The 26632-nt window shown below is 42.8% G+C and overlaps 1 pseudogene; it reads right to left on the reverse strand.

Moving 5' to 3' along the window:
- Positions 1 to 16460: 16460 nt before the first annotated feature.
- LOC121275242 lies at positions 16461 to 25188 on the reverse strand (annotated as a pseudogene).
- Positions 25189 to 26632: the final 1444 nt, after the last annotated feature.

Raw genomic sequence — 26632 nt, forward strand, 5'->3', positions numbered from 1 at the left:
CCTTCACTGGTTCTGGGAAAATAAAGGAAACCGTTACTTAGACAAAAGCATTTTAAAAAGACAATGAATGCTCAAGTACAAGTTTCCCCATATATTTTTGGTGATGAACTGCTTTCCACTTACGTTTAAATTAAATTTGCTTGTTCAATCTTATTTTAAGCATGGCTTTACTTCATCAATGCGATGAAATAAGCAAAATAGTGATGGCGCAATTCACTGCCAAAATTATATGATTCACGTGTTCTTCTGGATTTTGCTTCCCCCACTCCAACTAATAGCACGTTTCTGGAAACTCCAAGTATGAGTTTTCGTCCCTGAACTTTGTCAGTTCCACCATTCTTTTTGTATATATCTGTAGCCTCCTGGGCTCATTATCTCCCGGAATGTCAGTTGCAATGGGCAGATCTCTCGCAACACAACTGCTCCAGAAGCTAGGCATTCTTTATTATATCAAATGTATACTTTCTCTCCAGGGACTCTTGATAAAATGAGGTACTGCTCCCATTTCTCGGTGGTGGTGTTATACGTTTTATAACCGCCCACTACTCCATCCCACAGCGACCTCATCCCACTCCGCGCCCGACAAAGGCTTTAGAATATAAATATAGCAGATTATTCACTAATTATTAACTAATCTTTTGGATACGCAACTTCTGGAACTAAAACAAAAGCAAAATACTGCAGGTGTTGGAAAGCTGAAATAAAATCAGAAGTTGGACAGTCAGCGAGTGAGACAGCATCAGTGGAAGAGAGAAACAGTTAACTGTTCCAATTGATGGACTTACATCATATACAGCTGTAATGAAATGTGATCGGTTTTGAAAAGTTAACTATGCGGATTTGACTAACCTCGCTATGCCTCTCGTCTCTAGCTCTCAATCCTTCTCACTGCCTCGCACTCTCTCCTTTTCTCGCTGTTTCTTGCGGTCCTTCTCGTTTGTTTTTCTGTTCTATAAATATTACTTTGGCACTGGAGAATCGTTTTCTCGTTTCTCCTAAATTCAAAAATCCTCATTGGGTTTTCTTTACGGACAGCACAATTCCGGCAATTCGACCATTTTCTTGCATTGCCGGAGAGGTAAGACTGTCATGTGTCTCCCAAACAAAATATGCAATTGTCTCAGCGTGTTATGGGCGTGGTCAAGTTTCTGACCTGCTGTGCGTGACACCATTGCTGTTTACAAACGCAGCCAGAAAACTAATGCTTTTTTACTGGGACAGTAATTCTAATCGATGTCACAAAATCTTCCAAAAGCATCTGCTACAATCGAAAATTAAGGACCGATATCGAGAGCAGCCTATCTCTCAATTTGAAATATGGCCTCAGCACAAGCACCAAATTCCCCCCGTATGCGGCAGTAACATCGCGGCCTCCAATAGAGCAACTTGAGAGAGGCCTGTTAACAAAACAAAACATTTGGAAGCTGTTCATGGGTTTAATGAAATATAGGCATTCCCACAATTTCTAAAATTCACAAGTCTGGTGCTAATTTGCCATTTGTTATAACTAAATCGCCGAAATAATCATGTTCGCCAACTCACAAGAAGTGCTTTAATGAGGCCAATATACTGTCATTCTATAGGTTCAGATTTTAACTTCGTGCAAGTGCTTTGATTTTAAATGAGTGAAAATCCAGCTATGTTTCAGTTCAACCTCTATAACAGTTGGTCTAAAGTATTACCATTAACTCATGTTGTATTTGACAGTGCCCATTAATTTCCCGAGCAATGTGCAATATAAATCTCAAAACTAAAAACGCACAGCACCAGCATCAATGATTATTTCGCTGAATAACACGCGCCTTTCACAGTTTAATGACCGAGAGAACGTTGAAAAAACACGGTGTAGTAGTTCAAAAATTACACAAAGAGCTCCCTCATTCTGAACAGACATTTGCAAAATTTGTAGCGCACAATACAAGCTCTCACTAACTTTTTGCATCTTGCTGGCTCAGGTTTACTTTGAAAGGAAAGATCCAGGCGATCAACATTGGTGTGCACACTGAAAACTCCGCCAATAGCTATGTCACCTTCCTTAGACAGGCCAACCAAATCATCAGTCCCCCACTGTTTGCACGTCGGTTCATTCTTCATCAACACAGAGGCGAGAAGGGATAACGGCAAGAAGAACGATAAAATGTAATACATCATTAGCATTCAAGGTAACTTTATTTCAAAGACAGACTTGCTGTGTTTATATGTTGTCCCGTGTATTGACAACCTTCAAACTGCTATAAATAGATTTATTTCACAACGCTCAAACAAACTCCCAAAAGAAAACAGATAATAACTTTAATTTGCCTGGGGCACAGAAGCAGAGTGTAAAGGAACAAATTACAATGATACCATTTCTCTCGCCATGAACTGACTAGTAAAACTTTTGTCGGTGTTTTTCAATTATAACTTCCCACACTGAAAGGGCGTAATATTTAAGTACTAGCAGAGACCTGCAAAATCCTTGCTGTCAAATGAGTAACTTTATTGCAACGGTACTCCTTTAAATTCGGAGTTTCTAATAAATTTTCACCAAAACTTTAACAGAATCAAAACATCTCACTTTGTAAAAAGATACGTAAAGCTGTCCGCATGTAAAAATGAGCCTAGTAATAAAATATTAATGTTGTCAAGAGTCTAGACTTGTTTATAATTATAGAAAATGAAAGTCGTATTGGGGATTGTTTTCTTCTGATTTGAAAAAGCAGGTTTACATCTGATGGGCTCAAGCTTATTCGAGGAATAAACATCCTATTTATTTGAAATATGCCTGTTATAGTTTCAGCATCTGGCATCGAAGAAACAACTTCCTGACAACCAAACCTGCTCATGACAAAAATAAAAACAAAAAACTGAGGATGCTGGAAATCCAAAACAAAAACAGAATTACTTGGAATAACTCAGCAGGTCTGGCAGCATTGGCGGAGAAGAAAAGAGTTGATGTTTCGAGTCCTCATGACCCTTCAACAGAACTAGGTGAATCCAAAGAAGGGGTTAAAAAAAGCTGGTTTAAGGTGTGTGTGGGGGGGCACACCTTAAACCAGCTTATATTTCACCCCTTTCTTGGACTCACTCAAGTTCTGTCGAAGGGTCATGAGGACTCGAAACGTTAACTCTTTTCTTCTCCGCCGATGCTGCCAGACCTGCTGAGTTTTTCCAGGTAATTCTGTTTTTGTCTTGCTCATGACAAGTCTTGTTTAAGATGAGGTGAAACTTGTTCACTCAGAGGGTGATGAACCTGTGAAATTCTCTACCACAGAAGGTTCTGGAGGACAAGTCACTGAATATATTTAAGAAGGAAATAGGTAGATTTCTAGATTCTAAAGGTGTCAGGAGGTATGGGGAGAGAGTGCGAGTACGGCATTGAGATAGAGGAACAGCCATGATCATGTTGAATGGCAGTGCAGGCTCGAGGGCCGAATGACCTACTCCTGTTTCTATTTTTTATGTTTCTAAGATTCAAGTTTTGAAGCAATATTATAACTGCTCGTTCCATGAATCTAGGTTTTGGTGGTAGCATCTGCTTTGAAGCCTGGCTGTGTAGAAATTGTGGAGGGTACAGACTGCTATCTCCTTTCTCTATAGAATCTATAGACTAAGGGAGCAAATATTTGTGGAGGGGTGCAAATCAAATGGGCTGCTTTGTCCTGAATGGTGTCATGCTTCTTGAGTGCTGTGGGAGCTGCACTCATCCAGGCAAGTGGGGAGAACTTCATCACAGTCCTGACTTGTGCCATGTAGATGGTGGACAGCCTTAGGGGAGTCAGGAGGTGAGTTACTCATTGCACCATTCCTAGCCTCTGACTTGCTCTTGTAGACACTGTATTTATACAGCTAGTCCAGTTCAGTTTCTAGTCATTGGTAACCTCCAGGGTGTTGCTAGTAGGGGATGCAGAGATGGTAATCTATTGAATGTCAATGAGTGATGGTTAGATTCTCTGCTATTGGAGATGGTCATTGCCTGGCACTTGTGTAGCACAAATGTCACTGGCCACTTGTCAGCCAAGCCTGGGTATTGTCCAGGCCTTGCTGCATTTGGACATGGACTGCTTCAATATCTGAGGAGTTGTGAATGGTTCTGAACATTGTGGAATCATCAGCGAGCATTCCCACTTCTGACCTTATGATGGAAGGAATGTCATTGATAAAACAGCTGAAGATGGTTGGGCCGAGGACACTACCCTGAGCAATTCCTGCAATGATGTTCTGTAACTGAGATGATTGACCTCCAACAACCACAATCATCTTCCTTTGTGCTAGGTATGACTCCAACCAGCAGAGAGTTTTCCTTCTGATTCACATTGACTCCAGTTTTACCAGATCTCCCTGGTACCACATTCTGTCAAATACTGCCTTAATGTCAAGGCCAGTCACTCTCACCTCATCTCATGAATTAAGCTCTTTTGCCAACTTTTGAGCCAAGGCTCTAATGAGGTCAGTGACCCAGCTGGAACTGAAACTGAGCATCAATGAACAGGTTATTGCTAAGCAAGTGCCACTTGATAGCACTGTTGATGACCCCTTCCATCATTTTATTGATGATGGAGAGTAGACTGATGGAGTGGTAATTGGTCAGGTTGGATTTGTCCTGCTTTTCGTGTGCAGGATGTGCCTGAGTAATTTTCCACATTGCCAGTTAGATGTCATTGTTGTTGCTGCACTGGAACAGCTTGGCTAGGGGTGCAGCAAGTTCTGGAGTGCAAGTCTTCAGTATTATTGCTGGAATATTGCCAGATCACATAGTCTTTGCAGTGTCCAATGCCTTCAGCCAATTCTTGACATCACGTGGAGTGAATTGAATTAGCTGAAAACTGTCATTTGTGATGCTGGGGACCTCTGGAGGAGACCAAGGTGGATCATCGACTAGGCACTTCTGGCTGAAGATTGTTGCAAATGCTTCAACCTTATCTTTTGCATTGATGTGCTCCCCAAAGATTGTGACCATCCAGGAGGAAGCAATCCACTTGATTGACAACCTATCCACCACCTTAAGTGTTTACCCCCTCCATCAGTGATGCACAGTGGCAGCAGTGTTTACTATATACAAGATGCACTGCAGAACTCATCAAGTCCCCTTTGACAGCATCTGCCAAACCCACAACTTTTACCACCTAGACGGGTAAGGGCATCAGGTGCATAGAAACACCATCAGTTGCAAGTTTCCCACTCACCATCCTGACTTGGAAATATAACACTGTTCCTTCACTGTTGCTGAATTGAAATCCTGGAACTCCCTTCCTAATAGCACCGCGGGTGTACCTACACCACATGAGCTGCAGAGGTTCAAGATGTTGGCTCACCACCACCTTCTCAAGGGCAATTTGCGTTGGGCAATAAATGCTGCCCTAACCAGCGATGCCCACATCCGATGAAAAAAATGAATTTTAACAAAAGATGTGAGGAATCTGTCCACTTATGTTCTTATTATTTTTTCCAGTAATATTAGTTTACTTAGGTTTTTAATCTTCTAATCTTCATCCTTCATTCACCAGCACTTCTGTTGTTTTGGTGTCATCTACAGTGAAGACATTTATAAAGCTTTTACTTAATGTCTCTGCTATTTCCTTATTCCCCATTATACTTGCTCCTCTCCCTCTGTATGTAAGGTATGCAAATTCACTTTCCCCAATCTCTTCTTTTTGTCGTACCTATATAAGCATTCTGAAACTGTTCTTCTTTCTCTAGCTAACTCTCACATCTTATTGTCCCTTTTTTTATCAAATACTTCATCATAATTTTTTAATCCTTCATGGAATGTGACTTGTGCTGGCAAGGCTGGCATTTATTACCAATCCATAATTGCCCTTGAGAAGGTGGTAGTGAGCCATTGTCTTGAATCACTGTAGTCCATCTGGTGTAGGTACAGCCACAATGCTGCTCAGGAGGGATTTCCAGGATTTTGGTCCATTAACAGTAAAGGATATAGCTCCAAGTCAGGGTGGGGTGTAACTTGCAGGCAAAATTGCAGGTTGTGATGTTTCCATGCATCTGTTGCCTTTGTCCCTCTAGGTAGTAGCGGTCATGGTTTAGGAAGATGCTACTGAAGGAGTTTTGTTAAGTTGCTGCAGTACATTTTGTAGAAGATGCACAATGCTGACACTCTGCTTGTGGTGGAGGGAATGCATGTTTAGGGTGATGTATGGGTTGCTAAGCCAGTGAGTTGTTTTGGTTTGGATGGTGTCGAACTTCTTGAGCATTTCTGGAGCTTCATTCGTCCATGCATGTGGAGAATATTCCATTACATTTTTGACTTATGCCTTGTAAATGTTGGGCAGTATTTGTGGAGTCAGGATATAAGTTACTCGCTGCACAATTCCCAGCCTCTCATCTGCTCTTATAGCCGTACAATTTATATGCCTTGTCCAATTATGTTTCTGGTCAATGGTTGCTCCCGGGATATTGATGCTGGGGGAGTTAGTGATGGTAACATCATTGAGTGTCAAGAGAAGATGGCTATATTCTCCCTCCTTGTTGGAGATGGTCATTGCCTGGCAGTTGTGTGACACAAACATTACTAGCAAATTATCGGTCCAGGCCTGAATGTTGTCCAGGTCTTGTTGCATTTACACACAGAGCCCTTCAGTATCTGAGGGATTCCAAATGGTATTGAGCACAGTGCAGCCATCGTCATGCATGCCTACTTTAACCCTTTTTGCTGAAGGGAATGTCATTATCGAAGCAGCTAAAGAAGGTTGAGCTCAGGACATCATACTGAGGAACTCCTGCAGTGATGTCCTGGGGCTAAGATGGCTGGTGGTGGCGTTGAATGAGGGGCCAGTACTGTCATGAAACCGTAAAGAAGTGAGGAATTCCATTTAGTTGGATGGTACTTTTCTATTCCCCCATTAATTGGATGACTCCCTCACCGGCAGCCGATTAATTGGCTACTGATGGGGAAGATAGGGAGAAGTCCCACCGCCAACCCGTGAGTATCAGCGCCAAGCATTTCCTCCCGACATCAGAAACTCGACACAAACTGCATTATTAGTCTTTAGGACAAGAGGGGGTAACATCACAGGGATATTGGTGATGGGATATATCATTTAAAATATGTTGCTTATTTCACAATTGGGTGTCAACATTGCTTGTAATGTCACAATGCAGTTATGGCAAGTGATATTAATTTTAATGTTTTAACTTTAGTCACTATTCATGTAATTCCATGGTCAATTATATGAAGTGAAAGGTAATATTCTTTATATCATATTTTAGGGGCACACAAATATTATTCCTGTGAAAGAAGTTTTGAATAATTCAAGGCAATTCAAAAAAACTTTCATAATACTGTGCAGAAGGAATGAAATATACATTATGCTCTTATTCTCAATATTATAGGTATTTCTAATAGCTATTATAGAAACATTCCATGTTTTTAGTGCTGATGATTAATAAGGGAGCAGCACTGTCATGAAACTTTGAAGAAATTAGGAATGCCATTTAATTAGATGGTACTTTTCTATTCCCCGTTCTGGACCCGATAATGATCCGATATATGTCAGTATCTTAGTATGATACCTCTGCATCAGCTAAAGCACCTGCTGAGGAGTCCAGGTGGTTCATGCCACTCCTGACTAGTCATTGCTCCCCAAAGCTCATGGGAGAAGTGATAGCATGCAGGCCAGAGTACATCACCTGCACCCATAGGGTATGCTGGAAGTGGCTCTGCATGAAGGGCACCATTCCATCAATGGATGACACTGTGCACGCATTCACCAGGTATATGGCTGTGCCTTTGGCGTGGATGGACTCTTCCAACATCTGCTGATGGGTGCTCCAAGGCTCAGAGATCCCTGATGTGTGTTATCACTCGGCCTTGTGCCATCAGCTAATGGGAACATATTTTCTTTGTCTACCTTAAACAAACGTGTCATAATCTTGTACACCTCTATCACACCTCCCCTCAACCTCACTTTCTCCAAGAAAAACAAACCCACCATCTCCAATCTAACATTGAAACTAAAATCCTTCATCCCTGGAATCATGTTCTGAACCCTCACAAGGATTCTCACATACCTCCTACAGTGTGGTATCTAAAGCTGGATGCAATAGTCTAGCTGAGGGCAAACCAGAGGTTTATAAATGTTCAGCATCTTCAACTTTCCTGCTTTTGTACTCAATAGCACTCTTTAGGGAGTCCAAGATATGATATGCTTTGCTAACCACTCCATCAATATCTCCTGCTACCTTTAAAGATCTAAACAAATGCACCCAAGGACGCTCTTCCCTGCACAACCTTTAGAACCATGTCATTAAGGGGAGAATTTTACATTTCCCTACCGATGGGCTTGCAAGTGGGGAGGCGGGGGGAGGCAGTGGGGTGGTGGGGGGGAGGGGGGGTGCGGGGCATAGCATTCCTTGGATAGCCCTCTCCAGGGCTCCCGCCCACTCCAATTTCTCTGCAATTTTACAATGGGGCAGGCAAGACCTAGGGGTGATAGGTTATCGGAGGTAGGTGGGGTGCAGATTTCAGGTTGCCATCAGATCAGCCAATATCTTATTAAGCGACAGAGCAGGCTCAAGGAGCTGAATGGCCAACTGCTACTCTTTATTCTTAAGTTTGTATCTGCCCCTGCCCCAGTCGATGCCCTTAAGTGGCCAGTTAGTGATCACTCAAATGTGATTTTAGGAACATTTACCAGAGGGAAATCAGCTTTACAAAAAAAAACTCAAAGCCTAGGTGTATCACAAAAAAGGACGTTTGTTCTTGGAAAAAATAAAATGAACACTAGCAAAATCTATCATCCCAACAACACTGCTATTTGAGTTTGGGATAGTTTTAAATTTAAAAAAAACCCGGTATAATCTAGTGGGTTACTTCTGAGAAAATAAAATGTTACTTAAAAGATAGAACCAACAGGCAAAATATGATCATCCCTGGAATCAAGTAAGAATGTTTAATTTTTGTTTTAAAAATATTATGAAAACATTTTATTGGACTGTAAAGTTTCTCCGGGGCTCGTGAATGAGATAAAATGGTAACAATTGCATGTGTAAAACAGCTTGAGGTAATGATTGAGGGTAGGAGTAGGGAAAAAAGCACACTACCAAATGGGAATGAGAATCATTCACCTTGGGTGTAGTTCAGTGGAATATATCAATATTAAACTTAAAGGAATTTTGGGTTGGGACAATTGAAGGCTAGGGAGAAATAATACTTCCTAAGGATTAGCCCCAAGATGGATACAGATGAAGAGAAAGCTGGAAAGTTGTTTAAGTCCATCATAATCTGTTGCTTTAATTGTATGTATGTATATGCTAATAGCCAAGAAATTTACCAGCTCTCCTGCAAAAGGATAAGAAATTAGTGAAATAAGCTTATATTTTAGAAATAGCTAAGGAATTTCATTGACTGAAGTGACGTGCAGGTGGGGATTATCAATCCAAGTCAATCATAATCAACTAATTCTAGTAGCATTCGTATGTTATCTATGATATGTAATCAAAAAATTAGGGAAATTAACTTGTACTTTACAAATAGGTTAGCTAAAATATAGTTGTGAGGAGTCAGTAAGGGGGAACAGTAAGAAAAAGGGATCTTTAAGAAATGGCAATTATTAGAAATTTGTAGAACCCATTATAAATTGAACTAGTGAATTAGCTGGCACAACAGTACTTGTTTCTCTCTGGGAAAAAAAAAACAAACAATTCTAAGGTGCCAGGGACCAAGATAAGGTAGAGATAAAGTTCACAAAGATTGCGCTCCCTGTATTTTGGTCACTAGACTCTACAAACATTCTTGAACTGATAGCAGAGAACCTTCTGGTAGCCTTCATGCCCCTATACCAGGTAAATGGCATCCAACATGAGGTAAATAAAAAGATGACCTCAAAAAAAGTGATAGACAGGGAAGGTGTTGACCACACTGACATCTTGGGTACCTGCCCTGTATTCATTGATCAGAAGAGTTTCAATGGATGATTGGCATGGGCTAATCTACCAGCTCTGAGAAATAAAATATATGAATGAATGCTGGGAGAAGGGGAGCAGACCTGATCAGGTGGCAGTCCTCATCAGGCTGCTGCCTTCTTCAGCTGGAAGGTGGACCAGGGAAGATGGAGGAAGACTGGGGGAAGAATTCTCTAACTCTTCAACTGGAAAGCAGGAAGTTACTATCACAAGCTAGTGAGACCAATACAATCTGTGCTAACTGTTCGTCTTCTGGGATTAGTGAAATGCTCTCAACTGCCACGTGTTGCATATTTTCCTGTCTATTTGTTAAGGCGTCATATCTAAACTGATGCTTCTTCTTAAACTACCTTAAAATTACTTACTCGTCGACCTATCTTAGGTATTTTTTTATTCTTTCATAGGATGTGGGCATCACTGGCTACACCAACATTTATTGCCCATTCTGGCTTGTCCTTGGGAAGGTGATTTTTTTTTCTCCTTTACATATCCATTTAATTGTCCAAATAGAGTCTTGATTTTACTTCCACAGTGTAATGATGGCATTTATATCACAGAACACTTGTATGGTTCGGCTGTGCTGTGCATCCTACTCTCACCTTCCATAATTGCCGATGATATTCAGGTGAATTGCGATGAATTGAGTGACTGTCAGATTGACATGATGTCTGGTTTGATTTTCCTGTCTGCAAACCCTCTCCCCAGAGAAATGGGACACCAAGCGGTATGCTTATGGCGGTGGCACTAGGAAGAGAAGCCCATGGTGAGCCTTCTTCTTGAACTTCAGTAGTCCAGGTGATGTAGGCACACTCATAGTCCTGGTGGTGTTGGGAGGGAATTCCCAGGATTTTGACCCAGCAACAATAAATGAACGAATACAGTTCCACGTCAGGATGGTGTGTGGCTTGGAGGGGAACTTCCAGGTGGTGGTGTTCCTCTGCATCAGCTGTCATTGGTATTCTAAGTGGTAGAGGTCGTGGGTTTGAAAGATGCTGTCGAAGGAGTCTTGGTCAGTTGCTGCAGTACATATTATAGCTGGTACACACTGCTGCCAATGTGCCTCAGTAATGGAAGGAGTCAATATTGAAGGCAGTGCATAGGGTGCCAATCAAGCGGGCTGCTTTGGTCTGCTTAGTGTTGAGTTTCTTGAGCATTGGAGCTGCATTCATCTAGGCAAGTGGAGAGTATTCCATCACACTCCTGGCTTGTACCTTGTAGATAGTGGACAGGCTTTTGGGAGTCAGGAGGTGAGGTACTTGCCATAAATTTCCCAGCATCTGACTTGCTTTTGTAGCCACAGTATTTATATGGCTGGTCCAGTTCAGTTTCTCTTCAATGGTGACTTGGGGAGGGAGGAGTGGGAGGGGGTAGATCTATGGCTCCTGAACCCAAAATCTTATTCAATCTTATTGCATTTGTCCTGGTTTTCACTAAAAGAATTCATTTGACACAACCTCTATTTAATTTCATTATATTCACTATCCCTCTTGTCGTCCAGAATCCCTGGCTTTGGTTCCGCTATCTTTCACCATTGTTGGAATATATCCAGCCTGTGTGTGAAGCATCTCTCCCTTGAAGATCACTCAGTTTAGTTACAGTTTATCATGTCAGTCTTTAGTTCCATTTTATCCTGGCTGGATCCTTTCTCATCCCATTGAAGTTAATCCCCTTCCATTTTCAAAGTTCTACTATAGATTGGTCCTTGCTATTCTCCATTACTAGACTAACATCATGATATTATGATAACCCTTACCCAAATGTTGCTGCACTTGCACCTTGTCCACTTGGTCCACCTTATTCCTGAGCACCAGCTGAAGCAATGTCTCCTTCCTAGTTGGGCCAAGAACATACTAGTCAACGACGTTTGCCTGAACATGTTTCAGAATTCCTCCCACTCCTTCACCCTTTATTCTAAGAGTATCCCAACTGATATCTGGGTAAACAAGGTCCCCAGCATCACCCCTCTCTAGCTCTTGCATATCTCTGAGATAACCCTACAGATTTGTTCCTCTTTCTCTCTCTCACTTACACACATACACACACACACAAAACTATTTGCAGTCTACAGAATACCCAGTAGCATGATCATTCTCTTTTTACTTCTCAGCTCTAACCAGATGGATTCTGTCATTGCCCCCTCAAGGACATCCTCACTTTCCAATAATGTAATGGCTTCCCTAATCAGTACTGTCATCCTGCCTTTGTTTATTTATTCCCGGCCTTCCCTAAACAGTTGGAATCCTATAACGTTAAGCACCCAGTTATCATCATTTATAATGCATGTTTCTATTATTGCCACTACATTATATTCCCACACGTGCTTGCAGCTCACCAACCTTATTTACCACACTTTGTACATGTATGTAAATACATTCTAAACATTTCTTTTTACTGATCCTAAAACTTCTTAGTCCACTCTTAATGGATGTGGTCCGATTTCATTCCCTACTAATATCCAACGCTCATATTTTACGCACCTTATTCTTCTTTTCTACTTATATGTGTTGGTGCCCAACCCGCCGCTAATTTAGTTCCACCTTTTCTTAACCTCATTGTTGCACATCCCCATGAGAATGTCCTCAGTCCTGTTGAGGTGCAATTCATTGCTTTTCAATAGGTTCTTCCTGCCTCTGAACTGGTCTAAATTCCCCTGGAATCTGAAGCTCCCCTCCTACACCATACTCAAGCCATGCATTGATGCTGCCTATCTTCATATTTGTACTCTCGCTGGTGTGAGGCACTGGGAGTAATCTAGCGATTGCTATCTTTTGCATCCTCCCTAGCTCCTGAAAATCTGACCATTGGACCTCAATACTTGTGCTCTTTATTTTGGGGGCATTGACGTGTACCATAACATCTGGCCCACTCGCCTCTCCTCTGCAGAACGCTCTGCATCCTCTCTGTGATGTCTATGTATTTGATTACATTCCTGGTTTGCCCGTTTTAGATAGTGGGCAAGATTTTGAGAGTCAGGAGGTGAATTACTCACCACAGAATTCCCATACTCTGATTTAAATTGTAGCTATTGTATTCATATGGCTGGTGCAGTTAATTTTCTCATCAATGCTGATATGCTGGATGTTGATGATGGGGGAAATTCAGTGATGATAATACCATTGAACATCAAGGAGAAATAGTTATGTTCTAGTCTTGCTGGAGATGACCATTGCCTGGCACTCCTGTGGCATAAATGTCACTTGTCACTAATGAGCCCAAGCCTGAATGTCATACATGTCTTGTTATATGCAGATATGGATTGCTTCAGGATTTGAGGCATTGTGTACGGCACACGCATCAGGCGATTATCAGCGAACATCTCCACTTCTGATCTTATTTAAAGGGAAGGTCATTGATGAAGCAAGAGAAGATGCTTAGGCTTAGGACACAAAACTGCAGAACACTGCAGTGATGCCTTGGGACTGAGATGATTGGCCTTCAACAACCACAACCATCTTCATTTGTGGTAGGTATGATTCCAACCATTGGAGCATTTCCCCCCCAATTCCCAATGACTTTGCTTATGCTTGGGCTCCTTCGTGCCAGTCTTGGTCAAATGCTTCCTTGATGTCAAGAACAGCATATCTCACCTCCCTTTTGAAATTCAGATCTTTCATCCATATTTGGACCAAGCCTGTAAAGAGGTCTGGAGCCAATTGGCACTGGTGGAATACAAACTGAGCAGATTATTGGTGACTAAGTGTCGCTTGATTGAACTGTAATTGACAATTTCCATTACTTTGTTGATGATTGCGAGTAGACTGATGGGGGATGGTAATTGACTGGATTGGATGGTCCTGCTTTTTCCTGGACTGGACCATCACTTTGTCTCGTATCATTCTGCTTTCCTGTCTAAATAAAATTAGGTCCTGGATAAAATTGAGTTAAAGGACGACTACCAGCAGAAGGGAGAATGGCACAGCAAGCAGAGGCAGCTATGTTCCCATGGGGATGAAGAATATGTAGGTAACGTCATCAACTTGAATGTGAACAATATCACCAAATCTCTTCAGTGAAGAGACACAGTCCTTTGTGTAACAACAACTGCACTGAAAACTACCCCAACAGTCAAAATAAGTGATGCCAGAGATCAATGACTTGGTGTGTGGCATCTCTTTAGTTGAACAATAAAGTGATGGATATAAGCCTATAATTCAATTATTGAAATTCTATAGCCTTTAATTAAGGAAAAGTGGATAAGGAGGAGGTCTGGATGAATAGTAGGTGTGGAAGACTTTTGGGAGAATTCAGGGAATTCAAGAGAAAATCAGAGAGTGCTTTGAAAAGATAAATGTATATGTGATCAAAATAATAAATGTTGAACATGTTGAAGCTTGCAATAGGCTTTTGTTTTGATTGGTCAAAATTGTGCCACCAATGGTGGAGGGGCTAGAGAGGGTCAGTCATACAAAGTGAAGAGGGAAGAGGCCCTGAGCTATATAGGATACTTCAGACCCACGCAAGGAAAGAGCCCAGACAATTTTAAATTAGAATGAAGATTTTGCAATCAGTGTATTAGGAACTCATACAAAGTGAGGAGGGAGGAGGCCCTGAGCTATATAGGATACTTCAGACCTACGCAAGGGAAGTGCCCAGACAATTTTAAATTAGAATGAAGATTTTGCAATCAGTGCATTAGGACACCCACATTCATAATTTTGTTACTGCTAGGCTTGAATATTCCAATGCAGTCCTGGCTGGTCTCCCAAATTCTGCACTCTGCAGACTTGAGATCATCCAAAGCTCTGCTGCCTGTGTCCTTACTCACCCCAAGTCCCATGCACCTATCAACCTTGTACTCACTGGCCTATATTACCTCCCAGTCAAGCAACAACTCCTTATCTCTGTAATCAATACGTGCCCCACAGCCCTCCCAGCTATCTGCCCCCATGTACCTTCATGCAAATGTTGGTGCCTTTAAGTTATCACATGTTTATGGCTGTGAAAAACAAAAAAATAGCACTGAAGAAGAGTCATATGGACTTGAAACGTTAACTCTGTTTCTCTGTCCACAGATGCTGCCAGACCTGCTGAGTTTTCAAAGCACTTTCTGTTTTTATTTCCAATTTCCAGCATTTGCAGTATTTGGCTTTTATATTTAAAAAAAATAAATAGGGCTGCACACTTAAACAACTCACCCTCTCAGCCCAAAAGAAAATTAGAGGGAAAGTTGATCTGCCCTTAGCTAATTCTGACCTCCTGAGCATCCCCAATTTTAATTGTTGCACACTACTGGATGTGTCTTCAGCTGCCTAGGTCTTACACTCTGAAATTCCTTCCCTAGCCTATCCGCCTCTCTTACTCTATTTCCTCACTCTATAGGTTGCTTTACTCCAACACTTTGGTGAAGCTTTTGACATTTGCCCTAATATTGGCCCATGAAGCTCCCTATCTAATGTTGCTTTATAATGATCTTATCAAGCACCTTGGGAGGTTTTATTACATTAAAGTTGCCAAGTAAATATATAAATTCATCACAACACCAACAATTTATAAGACACTGGTTAGACCTCAGCTGGAGTATTCTGTACAGTTCTGGGCACCACACTATAGGAAGAATGTAAACGCATTGGATAGAGTGCAGAAGAGGTTTATGAGAATGGTACCAGAGATGAGACACTTCAGATATGAGGAAAGATTGGAGCAGTTGGGATTGCTCTCCTTGGAGAGGACAAAGCTGAGAGGAGACTTGATAGAAGTTTTCAAAATCATGAGGGGTCTGGACAGAGTAGATAGGGAGGGCACAGTTTTAAAGTGTTTTGCAAAAGAAGCAAATGCAAGGTGAGAAAAAACATTTTCACACAGCGAGTAGTTAGGTTTTGGAATGCATTGCCTGGAAGCGTGGTGGAGGCAGGTTCAATTGAGGCATTGAAGAGGGTATTGGATCACAGAATCTCACAGTGCAGAAGAGGCTCTTCGGCCCATCGGGTCTGCACCGACACGTGAGAACCACCTGATCTACCTATCTAATCGCATTTACCAGCACTCGGCCCATAGCCTTGAATGTTATGACGTGCCAAGTGCTCATCCAGGTGCTTTTTAAATGATGTGAGGCAACCTGCCTTCACCACCCTCTGGGTAAAAAGTTTTTCTTAACATTTCCCCAAACCTCCTGCTCTAAATTAAATAACGTGCAGCGTTATGAGGAAAAGGCAGGGGGTTGGCACTAACTTAAAATTCTCAGGTAGTCGGTGCAGACACGATAGGCTGAATGGCCTCCTTCTACACCGTAGCAATTCTGTGATTCAATGACTGTAGAAAATGGGAAGAGAATGGCGCTCATCAAAAGTGGGGTGGTAAATGAGAACACTTACAACAATGTAGCACAAGGGGTGGAATTTAGGGCCTGCGGCCTCCTGTGCAGAGAAGAACTTGGGATGCCACAGGACTTTTTTTCTCATTTCGTTAATTATTTTGTCTGTACCACCTTTGCTGTTATCATATATTCACAATCGTCAAGGCACTTCCTTGTTGTCAGTCTATTTATTTGATTCACAGTATCGCACCTCAAAGTGTCACAGAATCCTCATTTTCGCTAATGACAATGAAAATCTATTTCCAGTTTAACCCATCAAACATTTCTTTGTATTCATTTCTTGTCTCAGAAGGATAATATAACATTTAGACGCAAATATGCAGACCATCAAACCAAAACTAGATGACAGAATGGCAAATATTTCTACCGCAACAGTTTATTTCCCAGGAGAACTTATATACGCTGGAATGAAAGTTATCCAAACGGCACAAAAGATCAGCATGCTAAAAGTTATGTGTTTAGCTTCGTTGAAATTATCAGGGAGTTTTCGAGCTAGAAAAGCAGCCACGAAGCACACACAAGACAGGAATCCGATGTAACCCAATGCACAGTAAAAGGCTATTGCAGACCCTACATTGCATTCAAAGACTATTATCTCACTAAAATAGTCACCGTTTTTCTCAGGGAACGGTGGCGACAGAGTTAGCCAGAGTTACAAGTGTAAGAATTACAACAGTTACACGCTGCTGTGTGGGTCCAAACCACTTCATGAGATTGTTGTTAGGAAGGGTTGCATTAAATGCCATCACCACAACGATCGTTTTGCCCAGAACGCAAGAAATACAAAGAACAAAAGTAATACTAAATGCTATATGACGTAATATACAGGACCAGGCTGAAGGTTCTCCAATAAATGTAGCTGAACACATAAAACAGTGTTATCGCGAAAACCAGCAAAAAGCTTAACTCTGAGTTGTTCGCTTTAACAATGGGTGTGTGTCTGTGAAGGTAGAACGTAACAAAGACACTTATGCTAACGCAGGCTCCAAACAATGCGAGTGTGACCAAAATAATTCCCAGGATTTCTTCAAAGGAAAGAAATTGAATTTCCTTTAGTCTGCATTGGTCTCGTTGAAGATTAGACCGGTATTCCAACGGACAGCTCATGCATTGTTCTGCTGAAGGGTCATGAGGACTCGAAACGTCAACCCTTTTCTTCTCCGCCGATGCTGCCAGACCTGCTGAGTTTTTCCAGGTAATTCTGTTTTTGTTTTGGATTTCCAGCATCCGCAGTTTTTTGTTTTTAGCTCATGCATTCTGTTGAATGTAAAAAAAAAATGAAATCGAAAGTAAGATGTTTCAAAGCAACGTATATTCGTAAACGAATTGTAGATAAATTATTTGTGAAAGGTCCATCCTACTTGTTCTTACCAGTCACGTTACTTATTTCACCATCGGCACACCGTATGCAGTCAAAACAGCAAATGGGTTGACCTTTTCTTGCTGCCTTCCTTGTCCCATTAGGACAGGAATCGGAGCAAACGGCTTTCCGAACCTTGTGATAGAGAAGGAAAATGTAATAGTGTGGTCATCTTGCATTTCGCTTTTATTCCTTTAATATTCGCTGCCTTAAAGGGCAATTATGTCGACATTCTTTGGGGGAGGTGGGAGTGTGATCAGGGAATCCTGAATGCATATTTTCCCCCATGTTCCTCCCTTTTCCTTTCTGAGTGATGTTGATTCATTCTTAGGCGCCATCTCCTGGCTTTTCCTTCTCTTATTTCTTCTGGTAGTTACTCCCCGAATGTGACCCCGTAAAGCAACTGGCGGCAACCCATTTCACCTCAAGATCCAAGTACCAAACGAGACCACTGGCCAGCGTGAGTCACTGAAAGAGGACCAGTTGCTCGAACCTTGCTTGATTTTCCTCCCCAAAGCTCAAACCCCTTGTACTCTGGGTTAATTGATATTATTGACTCTAAGAATCATGCAGTGCAAAAGGAAAAATGGAATAGAAAATATAAAGGGCAATATAGATTACCTGTTGCAAGCTTAAAATCAATGAGGGAGCAAGGAGACCTGGGGCATAGGTGAGCAAAACTTTGACGTTTTCTACGCTACGAACAAAAGAAATAGGAGTAGGAGTAGGCCATTCGGCCCCCTCAAGCCTGCCCCGCCATTCAATAAGATCATGGCTGATCTGCCCCAGGCCTCAACTCCCTTTTCGTGCCAGGCCATTAGAAAACCGCATCGGTTCTTTGGCTTGGCTTTCTACACAGAGGCAGGGTACAGACACGAGGAAGTTATAAATCACAGCTTCAGCCTCAGATGGTGTATTGTGTCTTATCCTTAGGAAGGATATGAAGCCTTTGGAAATGACGCTGAAGGATTTACAGGAAAGATGCGATTTCAGTTACAGGCAGAGACTAGAGAAGACAAGGTTGTTCTAATTAGAGCAAAGGGGGTCAAAGGGCGATTAAATAGAGCTGTTCAAAAGCATGAAGGTTTTGATAGACTAAATAAGGAGACACTCTTTTCAGTGACAGAAAGGCGCAGAGCAAAGGTGATTTACAAAAGAGCAAGAAAGAGGGGTGTTTCACGCAGTGAGCTGTTATGGTCTGCAGTTCACTGCCTGAAATGGTGACGAAGCAGACTCAAAAATAAGTTTCAATGGGGAATTGAAGAAATACTTGAAGGGAAACAACCACAGGGCTTTGAGTGGAAAGCAGTGGTAATAATGGAATAATGGGATAGATCTTTCAAAGCGCGGAAACATACAGCATGAGCCGAATGGCCGCTGTTATATTATTCTGTGATTTTTATAAAGAAGCTCATTGGGCCCTCTTGTACGTTTCCGCTCGGAGGAAGAGTTATTTAATCAATATCACTGACCTACTTGTCGTCGTAGCCCTGCATATTTTATCTCCTCAAATATTTATTCAATTCCTTTTTGAAACTTACTGAATCTGCTCCCAAAACCTTTCAGGCTGCATTCCAAATCATAACTCGCTACCTTAAAGAATTATCTTCACCTCCGTTCCGATTAATTTGTTAATTATCTTAAATCTGTGCCCTCTAGATACCAACCCTCCTGACAGTGGCGAGGTTTTCTCCCTATTCACTGCATCAACACATCCCAATTTCTGCAGAGCTGGTTCCATTGGATTATCGCAAAACATGGAGTGTTACCCGTCCGTATTTTAATGTTGAAATAGGTCTTGGCTATTGTGTCTCATGCACTATTCAATTACCTGATATGTGTGTCTGAAATTAAGATCAGACATGATCTTGCCGGCTTCTCGCGATAATTGGTTTTATCAACAATTACTAGAAATATAGGGTATAGCGGAAAGGCTAAAACTGGTCCAATATCGGCAAAAGCCAACCTTATTTTCTGGAGCGAAGATATTTGGCAATTACTAACTATGTGTGAAACTTTGTTCAGTTTATGAGTCTTTGGACTTTTAAAAGTTCGACTTCTTCCTAAACCTGAAAAGAACCCCGGATAAGCAACCGTGTCACAATCCGCTGACAAGGGTGGTGCTGTTGTTGTCTGGCGCACTGACCTCTACCTCGCGGAGGCTGAGCGGCAACTCGCAGACACTTCCTCCTACCTCTTCCTGGACCGTGACCCCACCACTGAACATCAAGCCATTGTTTCCAGGACTGTCACTGACCTCAACTCCTCTGGGGATCTTCCTCCCACAGCTTCCAACCTGATAGACGCCCAACCTCGGACGGCCCGCTTCTATCTCCTACCTAAAATCCACAAACAGAACTGCCCGGTAGACCGATCGTCTCAGCTTGTTCCTGCCACACAGAACTCATTTCTCGTAATCTTGACTCCCTTCTCTCTCCCCTTGACCAGTCCCTTCCCACCGACATCCGTGATTCCTCTGACACCTTACGTCACATCAACAATTTCCAGTTCCCTGGCCCCAACTGCTTCCTCTTCACCATGGACGTCCAATCCCTCTACACCTCCATCCCCCACCAGGATGGTCTGAGGGCCCTTAGCTTCTTCCTCGAACAGAGGCCCGAACAATCCCCATCCACCACTACTCTCCTCCGTCTGGCTGAACTTGTTCTCAGGCTGAACAATTTCTCCTTTAACTCCTCTCACTTCCTCCAAATAAAAGGTGTGGCTATGGGTACCCACATGGGCCCCAGCTATACCTGTCTCTTTATGGGGTATATGGAACATTCCTTGTTCCAGTCCTACTCCGGCCCCCTTCCACAACTCTTTCTCTGGTACATCGATGATTACTTCGGTGCTGCTTCATGCTCTCGGAGGGACTTGGAAAAATTTATTAATTTTGCTTCCAATCTCCACCCCTCCATCATTTTCACGTGGTCCATCTCTGACACTTCCCTTCCCTTCCTTGACCTCTCTGTCTCAATCTCTGGTGATAGACTGTCCACCAATATCCATTACAAACCCACCGACTCCCACAGCAAACTCGACTACAGCTCCTTACACCCCACTTCCTGTAAGGACTCCATCCCATTCTCTCAGTTCCTTCACCTCCGTCGCATCTGTTCCGATGATGCTACCTTCAAAAACAGTTCCTCTGACATGTCCTCCTTCTTCCTTAACCGAGGTTTTCCACACACGGTCATTGACAGGGCCCTCAACCGTGTCCGGCCCATCTCCCGTGCATCCGCCCTCACGCCTTCTCCTCCCTCCCAGAAACATGATAGGGTCCCCCTTGTCCTCACTTATCACCCCACCAGCCTCCGCATTCAAAGGATCATCCTCCGCCATTTCCGCCAACTCCAGCATGATGCCACCACCAAACACATCTTCCCTTCACCCCCCCTATCAGCATTCCGTAGGGATCGCTCCCTCCGGGACACCCTGGTCCACTCCTCTATCACCCCCTACTCCTCAACCCCCTCCTATGGCACCACCCCATGCCCACGCAAAAGATGCAACACCTGCCCCTTCACTTCCTCTCTCCTCACCGTCCAAGGGCCCAAACACTCCTTTCAAGTGAAGCAGCATTTCACTTGCATTTCTCCCAACTTAGTCTACTGAATTCGTTGCTCCCAATGTGGTCTCCTCTACATTGGAGAGACCAAACGTAAACTGGGCAACCGCTTTGCAGAACACCTGCGGTCTGTCGGCAAGAATGACCCAAACCTCCCTGTCGCTTGCCATTTTAACACTCCACCCTGCTCTCTTGCCCACATGTCTGTCCTTGGCTTGCTGCATTGTTCCAGTGAAGCCCAACGCACACTGGAGGAACAACACCTCAACTTCCGACTAGGCACTTTACAGCCTTCCGGTCTGAATATTGAACTCAACAACTTTAGGTCTTGAGCTCCCTCCTCCATCCCCACCCCTTTTCTGTTTCCCCCTTCCTTTTGTTTTTTTTTTCCAATAAATTATATAGATTTTTCTTTTCCCACCTATTTCCATTATTTTTAAGTATTTTAAAATACTTTATGCTCTCCCCACCCCCACTAGAGCTATATCTTGAGTGCCCTACCATCCATTCTTAATTAGCACATTCGTTTAGATAATATCACCAACTTTAACACCTATGTGTTCTTTTGTTCTATTGTTGGTGACATCTTTTGATGATCTGCTTCTATCACTGCTTGTTTGTCCCTACAACCACAACCCCCCTCCACTTCTCTCTCTCTTTCTCCACACCACCCTCCCCCACCCCACCTTAAACCAGCTTATATTTCAACTCTTTCTTGGACTCGAACTCAAGTTCTGTCGAAGGGTCATGAGGACTCAAAATGTCAACTCTTTTCTTCTCCGCCGATGCTGCCAGACCTGCTGAGTTTTTCCAGGTAATTCTGTTTTTGTTTTGTAACTTGATAGAGTTCAGTAAGATTAACAAGGGGATAAAAACAAAAAACTGCGGATGCTGGAAATCCAAAACACCTCCTGGTGGGGGATGGAGGTGTAGAGGGATTGGATGTCCATGGTGAAGAGGAAGCCATTCCCACTCGAGTGGAGATCAAATTATTTGTTCCTCTTCTAGGGCGAACAATCCCAGCAAATATATATCATATATATGGTGGGGTCATGGTCCAGGGAGAGGTAGGAGGAAGTGTCTGCAAGTTGACGCTCAGCCTCCGCGAGGTAGAGGTCAGTGCGCCAGACAACAACAGCACCACTGAACATCAAGCCATTGTTTCCAGGACTGTCACTGACCTCATCTTCTCTGGGGATCTTCCTCCCACAGCTTCCAACGTGATAGTCGCCCAACCTCGGATGGCCCGCTTCTATCACCCGCCCAAAATCCACAAACAGAACTGCCCTGTAGACCGATCGTCTCAGCTTGCTCCTGCCCCACAGAACTCATTTCTCGTTATCTTGACTCCCTTCTCTCTCCCCTTGTCCAGTCCCTTCCCACCTACATCTGTGATTCCTCTGACACCTTACGTCACATCAACAATTTCCAGTTCCCTGGCCCCAACCGCTTCCTCTTCACCATGGATGTCAAATCCCTCTACACCTCCATTCCCCACCAGGATGGTCTGAGGGCCCTTAGCTTCTTCCTTGAACAGAGGCCCGAACAATACCCATCCACCACTACTCTCCTCCGTCTGGCTGAACTTGTTCTCACGCTGAACAATTTCTCCTTCAACTCCTCTCACTTCCTCCAAACAAAAGGTGTGGCTATGGGTACCCGCATGGGCCCCAGCTATACCTGTCTCTTTATGGGGTATGTGGAACATTCCTTGTTCCAGTCCTACTCCGGCTCCCTTCCACAACTGTTTCTCCGGTACATCGATGATTACTTCGGTGCTGCTTCATTCTCTCGGCGGGACTTGGAAAAATTTATAAATTTTGCTTCCAATCTCCACCCCTCCATCATTTTCACGTGGTCCATCTCTGACACTTCCCTTCCCTTCCTTGACGTCTCTGTCTCAATCTCTGGTGATAGACTGTCCACCAATATCCATTACAAACTCACCAACTCCCACAGCTACCTCGACTACAGCTCCTTACACCCCACTTCCTGTAAGGACTCCATCCCATTCTTTCAGTTACTTTGCCTCCGTCGCATCTGTTCCGATGATGCTACCTTCAAAAACAATTCCTCTGACATGTCCTCCTTCTTCCTTAACCGAAGTTTTCCATCCACGGTTGTTGACAGGGCCCTCAACTGTGTCCGGCCCATCTCCCGCGCATCCGCCCTCACGCCTTCTCCTCCCTCCCAGAAACATGATAGGGTCCCCCTTGTCCTCACTTATCACCCCACCAGCCTTCGCATTCAAAGGATCATCCTCTGCCATTTCCGCCAACTCCAGCATGATGCCACCATCAAACACATCTTCCCTTCACCACCCCTTTGGGCATTCCGTAGGGATTGCTCCCTCTGGGACACCCTGGTCCACTCCTCCATCACCCCCTACACCTCAACCCCCTCCTATGGCACCACCCCATGCCCACGCAAAAGATGCAACACCTGCCCCTTCACTTCCTCTCTCCTCACCGTCCAAGGGCCCAAACACTCCTTTCAAGTGAAGCAGCATTTCACTTGCATTTCCCCCAACTTAGTCTACTGCATTCGTTGCTCCCAATGTGGTCTCCTCTACATTGGAGAGACCAAACGTAAACTGGGCGACTGCTTTGCAGAACACCTGCAGTCTGTCCACAAGCATGACCCAAACCTCCCTGTCGCTTGCCATTTTAACACTCCACCCTGCTCTCTTGCCCACATATCTGTCCTTGGCTTGCTGCATTGTTCCAGTGAAGCCCAACGCAAACTGGAGGAACAACACCTCATCTTCCGACCAGGCACTTTACAGCCTTCTGGACTGAATATTGAATTCAACAACTTTAGATCGTGAGCTCCCTCCCCCATCTCCACTCCCTTTCTGTTTCCCCCTTCCTTTTTTTTCCAATAAATTATATAGATTTTTCTTTTCCCACCTATTTCCATTATTTTTAAATATTTTAAAATCTTTTATGCTCTCCCCACTCCCACTAGAGCTATACCTTGAGTGCCCTACCATCCATTCTTAATTAGCACATTCGTTTAGATAATATCGCCAACTTTATCACCTATGTGTTCTTTTGTTCTATTGTTGTTGACATCTTTTGATGATCTGCTTCTATCACTGCTTCTTTGTCCCTACAACCACACCCCACCCTCCACTTCTCTCTCTCTCACTGCCCCCCCCCCCCCCCACACACACCTTAATCCAGCTTATATTTCAACTCTTTCTTGGACTCGAACTCAAGTTCTGTCCAAGGGTCATGAGGCCTCGAAACGTCAACTCTTTTCTTCTCCGCCGATGCTGCCAGACCTGCTGAGTTTTTCCAGGTAATTCTGTTTTTGTTTTGGATTTCCAGCATCTGCAGTTTTTTTGTTTTTATATCTATCAAGTTACATTTCAGTCTTTTGTAGAGAGAAGAACCCCGGGCTACTCAGTCTTTCTTGATAACTTTAGTTAAATTCTGGTCATTAGTTTAAGCCGTTCAAATATCTTTTTTTCTGTGTTCCCGTTGCATTTAATCATAATTTAGACATAAAGTCAAAAGTACCACTTACCAAATTTCGACAGGCTTCGATTTCTATTGATAATGCTGATCCCCAGTGTAGTTATATAACTAGATGTAAATGTCAATATATTTGCACCAAGAAATAGCCTCCTTAATGTGCAATAATGAGAGTTATGGTCTAATAAACCGACAATAAAAGTAAATAATCCAGCTCTCTGACAGTAATTGTGGTTAGCCTAGCTTTAGCTATAATCATTGACCTAACTATATACATTATATATACATATATATATTTATATCTTACCATTGGAATTCTGAATGGACCGATTAAAGTGGCCATTGCTACAGACTGTGACGATGAAGTATCTCCGACAATGGCAGAGACAATAGAAGATATTGTGCAAGCAAGATTGGAAGACTTGTCTTCGCCTCTGTTTAAAAACCCAAAAGTTGATTTCAGAGTTAAAGGCGACATGGTGCAGGTATCAAAAATCCGGTAACCCAATGTAACATTAGGGAGCAGCCCTGGATTCTTGTTGTTTTCTTCAATGGCGAAAATCATCGCCAGCACAAAGCGAAAACCTCTGGACCAAAAGCTGCAGAAAAAAAACCCCGCATTTTTGTGTGGGTGAAATTAATAGGGATTATTTTTTTAATTTCATAGATCTCGTAATATTATCATTATTTTGTTTTCAAACACCAACAGTAAGTCTCCGAACTGATCGTGCTAATGAGCGAATCATATTATTTTTGAGATATTGCATTCAAGAACTTAACGTTTAATTAAATGGTACAGTTATCGTTTCTAAAAGCGCATCGCAAATACAAAGTCAATAAAGTAGCCCTTTAGTTCGGCAGAAACGCTTTTAAAAGGCGACGTTCAGCCACAAATCCTTGCATGCATCTTTGAAGACACATATATCTAAATTGACATCTTTATGAATCCTCTTTCAAGCATGTAAAGGGTATAGTTTTGCTTCGTCGTTGTCATTAGATGAATAAACAATGGTGAAAACATTCACTGTTAGAATAATAGGATTAGCATGTTGCTGTTGATGTTGACCGCCCTTAGTAAATATTTTCATGTTTTTGGAATCTCCATGTATGAGCTACCATGTCTGTTCAACTTCAGTCCTTCTATCTCTATCGTCTCTTGGTCTTATTAACTCCTCTAACCTCAACTGCAATGGGCAAATTTCTTGCAGTACAAACGTTGTCTCCAGGTGGTTCGATTTTCTTTATAATGTCCCATGTCTGCCTTCTTCCCAGTGACACATAAGTGTTATGAAAATCGAAGATATTTTTACTGCTCCTCTTATTCCAGTGACTCTGCCAAAACTTGTGTGACTACCCATGCCTCATGCCCCAGGTTCGCTCGGGTTTCTCACGACATTGGTTTTAGCGTTTTGTGTGCAATTTGCAGCAATGCAGCTTGCTTTTGTTGTCAGAAGTAGCCCTTTCTGCACGTGTATCATATTTGGAAGTTGCACTGTGGCAAAAGACCACCGATGCACAGAATCTGAAGCAAGCAGCAGGTCAGAACTTATTGCGACAACCCTACCTTCTGTTTCCAGTATTATTCCTCATGCAAGGTGTGACCGCCTTTCTTCCAAAAACTAAAACTGATGCACTAGTTTTCTACCAAAAAGAGGATCCAAGTGAAAGAACAAGTCGGCAGTCCACTCCCGAAAGGAGCGTTAGTAAACAGACATATCTGATGATCTAATTAACTCGTATTTCGGTTTGCTAGCACACAACTTGTAGACTTGATTACAAAACAATAGCAAAATACAACGACTGTTGAAAACCTGAAATAAAACCAGAAAATAACAGACAAACGCAACGAGTTAGACGGCGTTTGTGGAAGAGAGAAACACTTAAAACGTTTGCCGTTCACGTACTTTTATCATGAACAGTTCTGATGAAATATCATCGGCTTGAAACTAACGGTGCGGATTCAACTCCTCTGCATCTCTCTTCTCTGGCGCTCTGTTTTTCCTCTCTGT

The sequence above is a fragment of the Carcharodon carcharias genome, chromosome 2, assembly GCF_017639515.1.
Source record: "Carcharodon carcharias isolate sCarCar2 chromosome 2, sCarCar2.pri, whole genome shotgun sequence".
NCBI classification, from domain to species: domain Eukaryota; kingdom Metazoa; phylum Chordata; class Chondrichthyes; order Lamniformes; family Lamnidae; genus Carcharodon; species Carcharodon carcharias.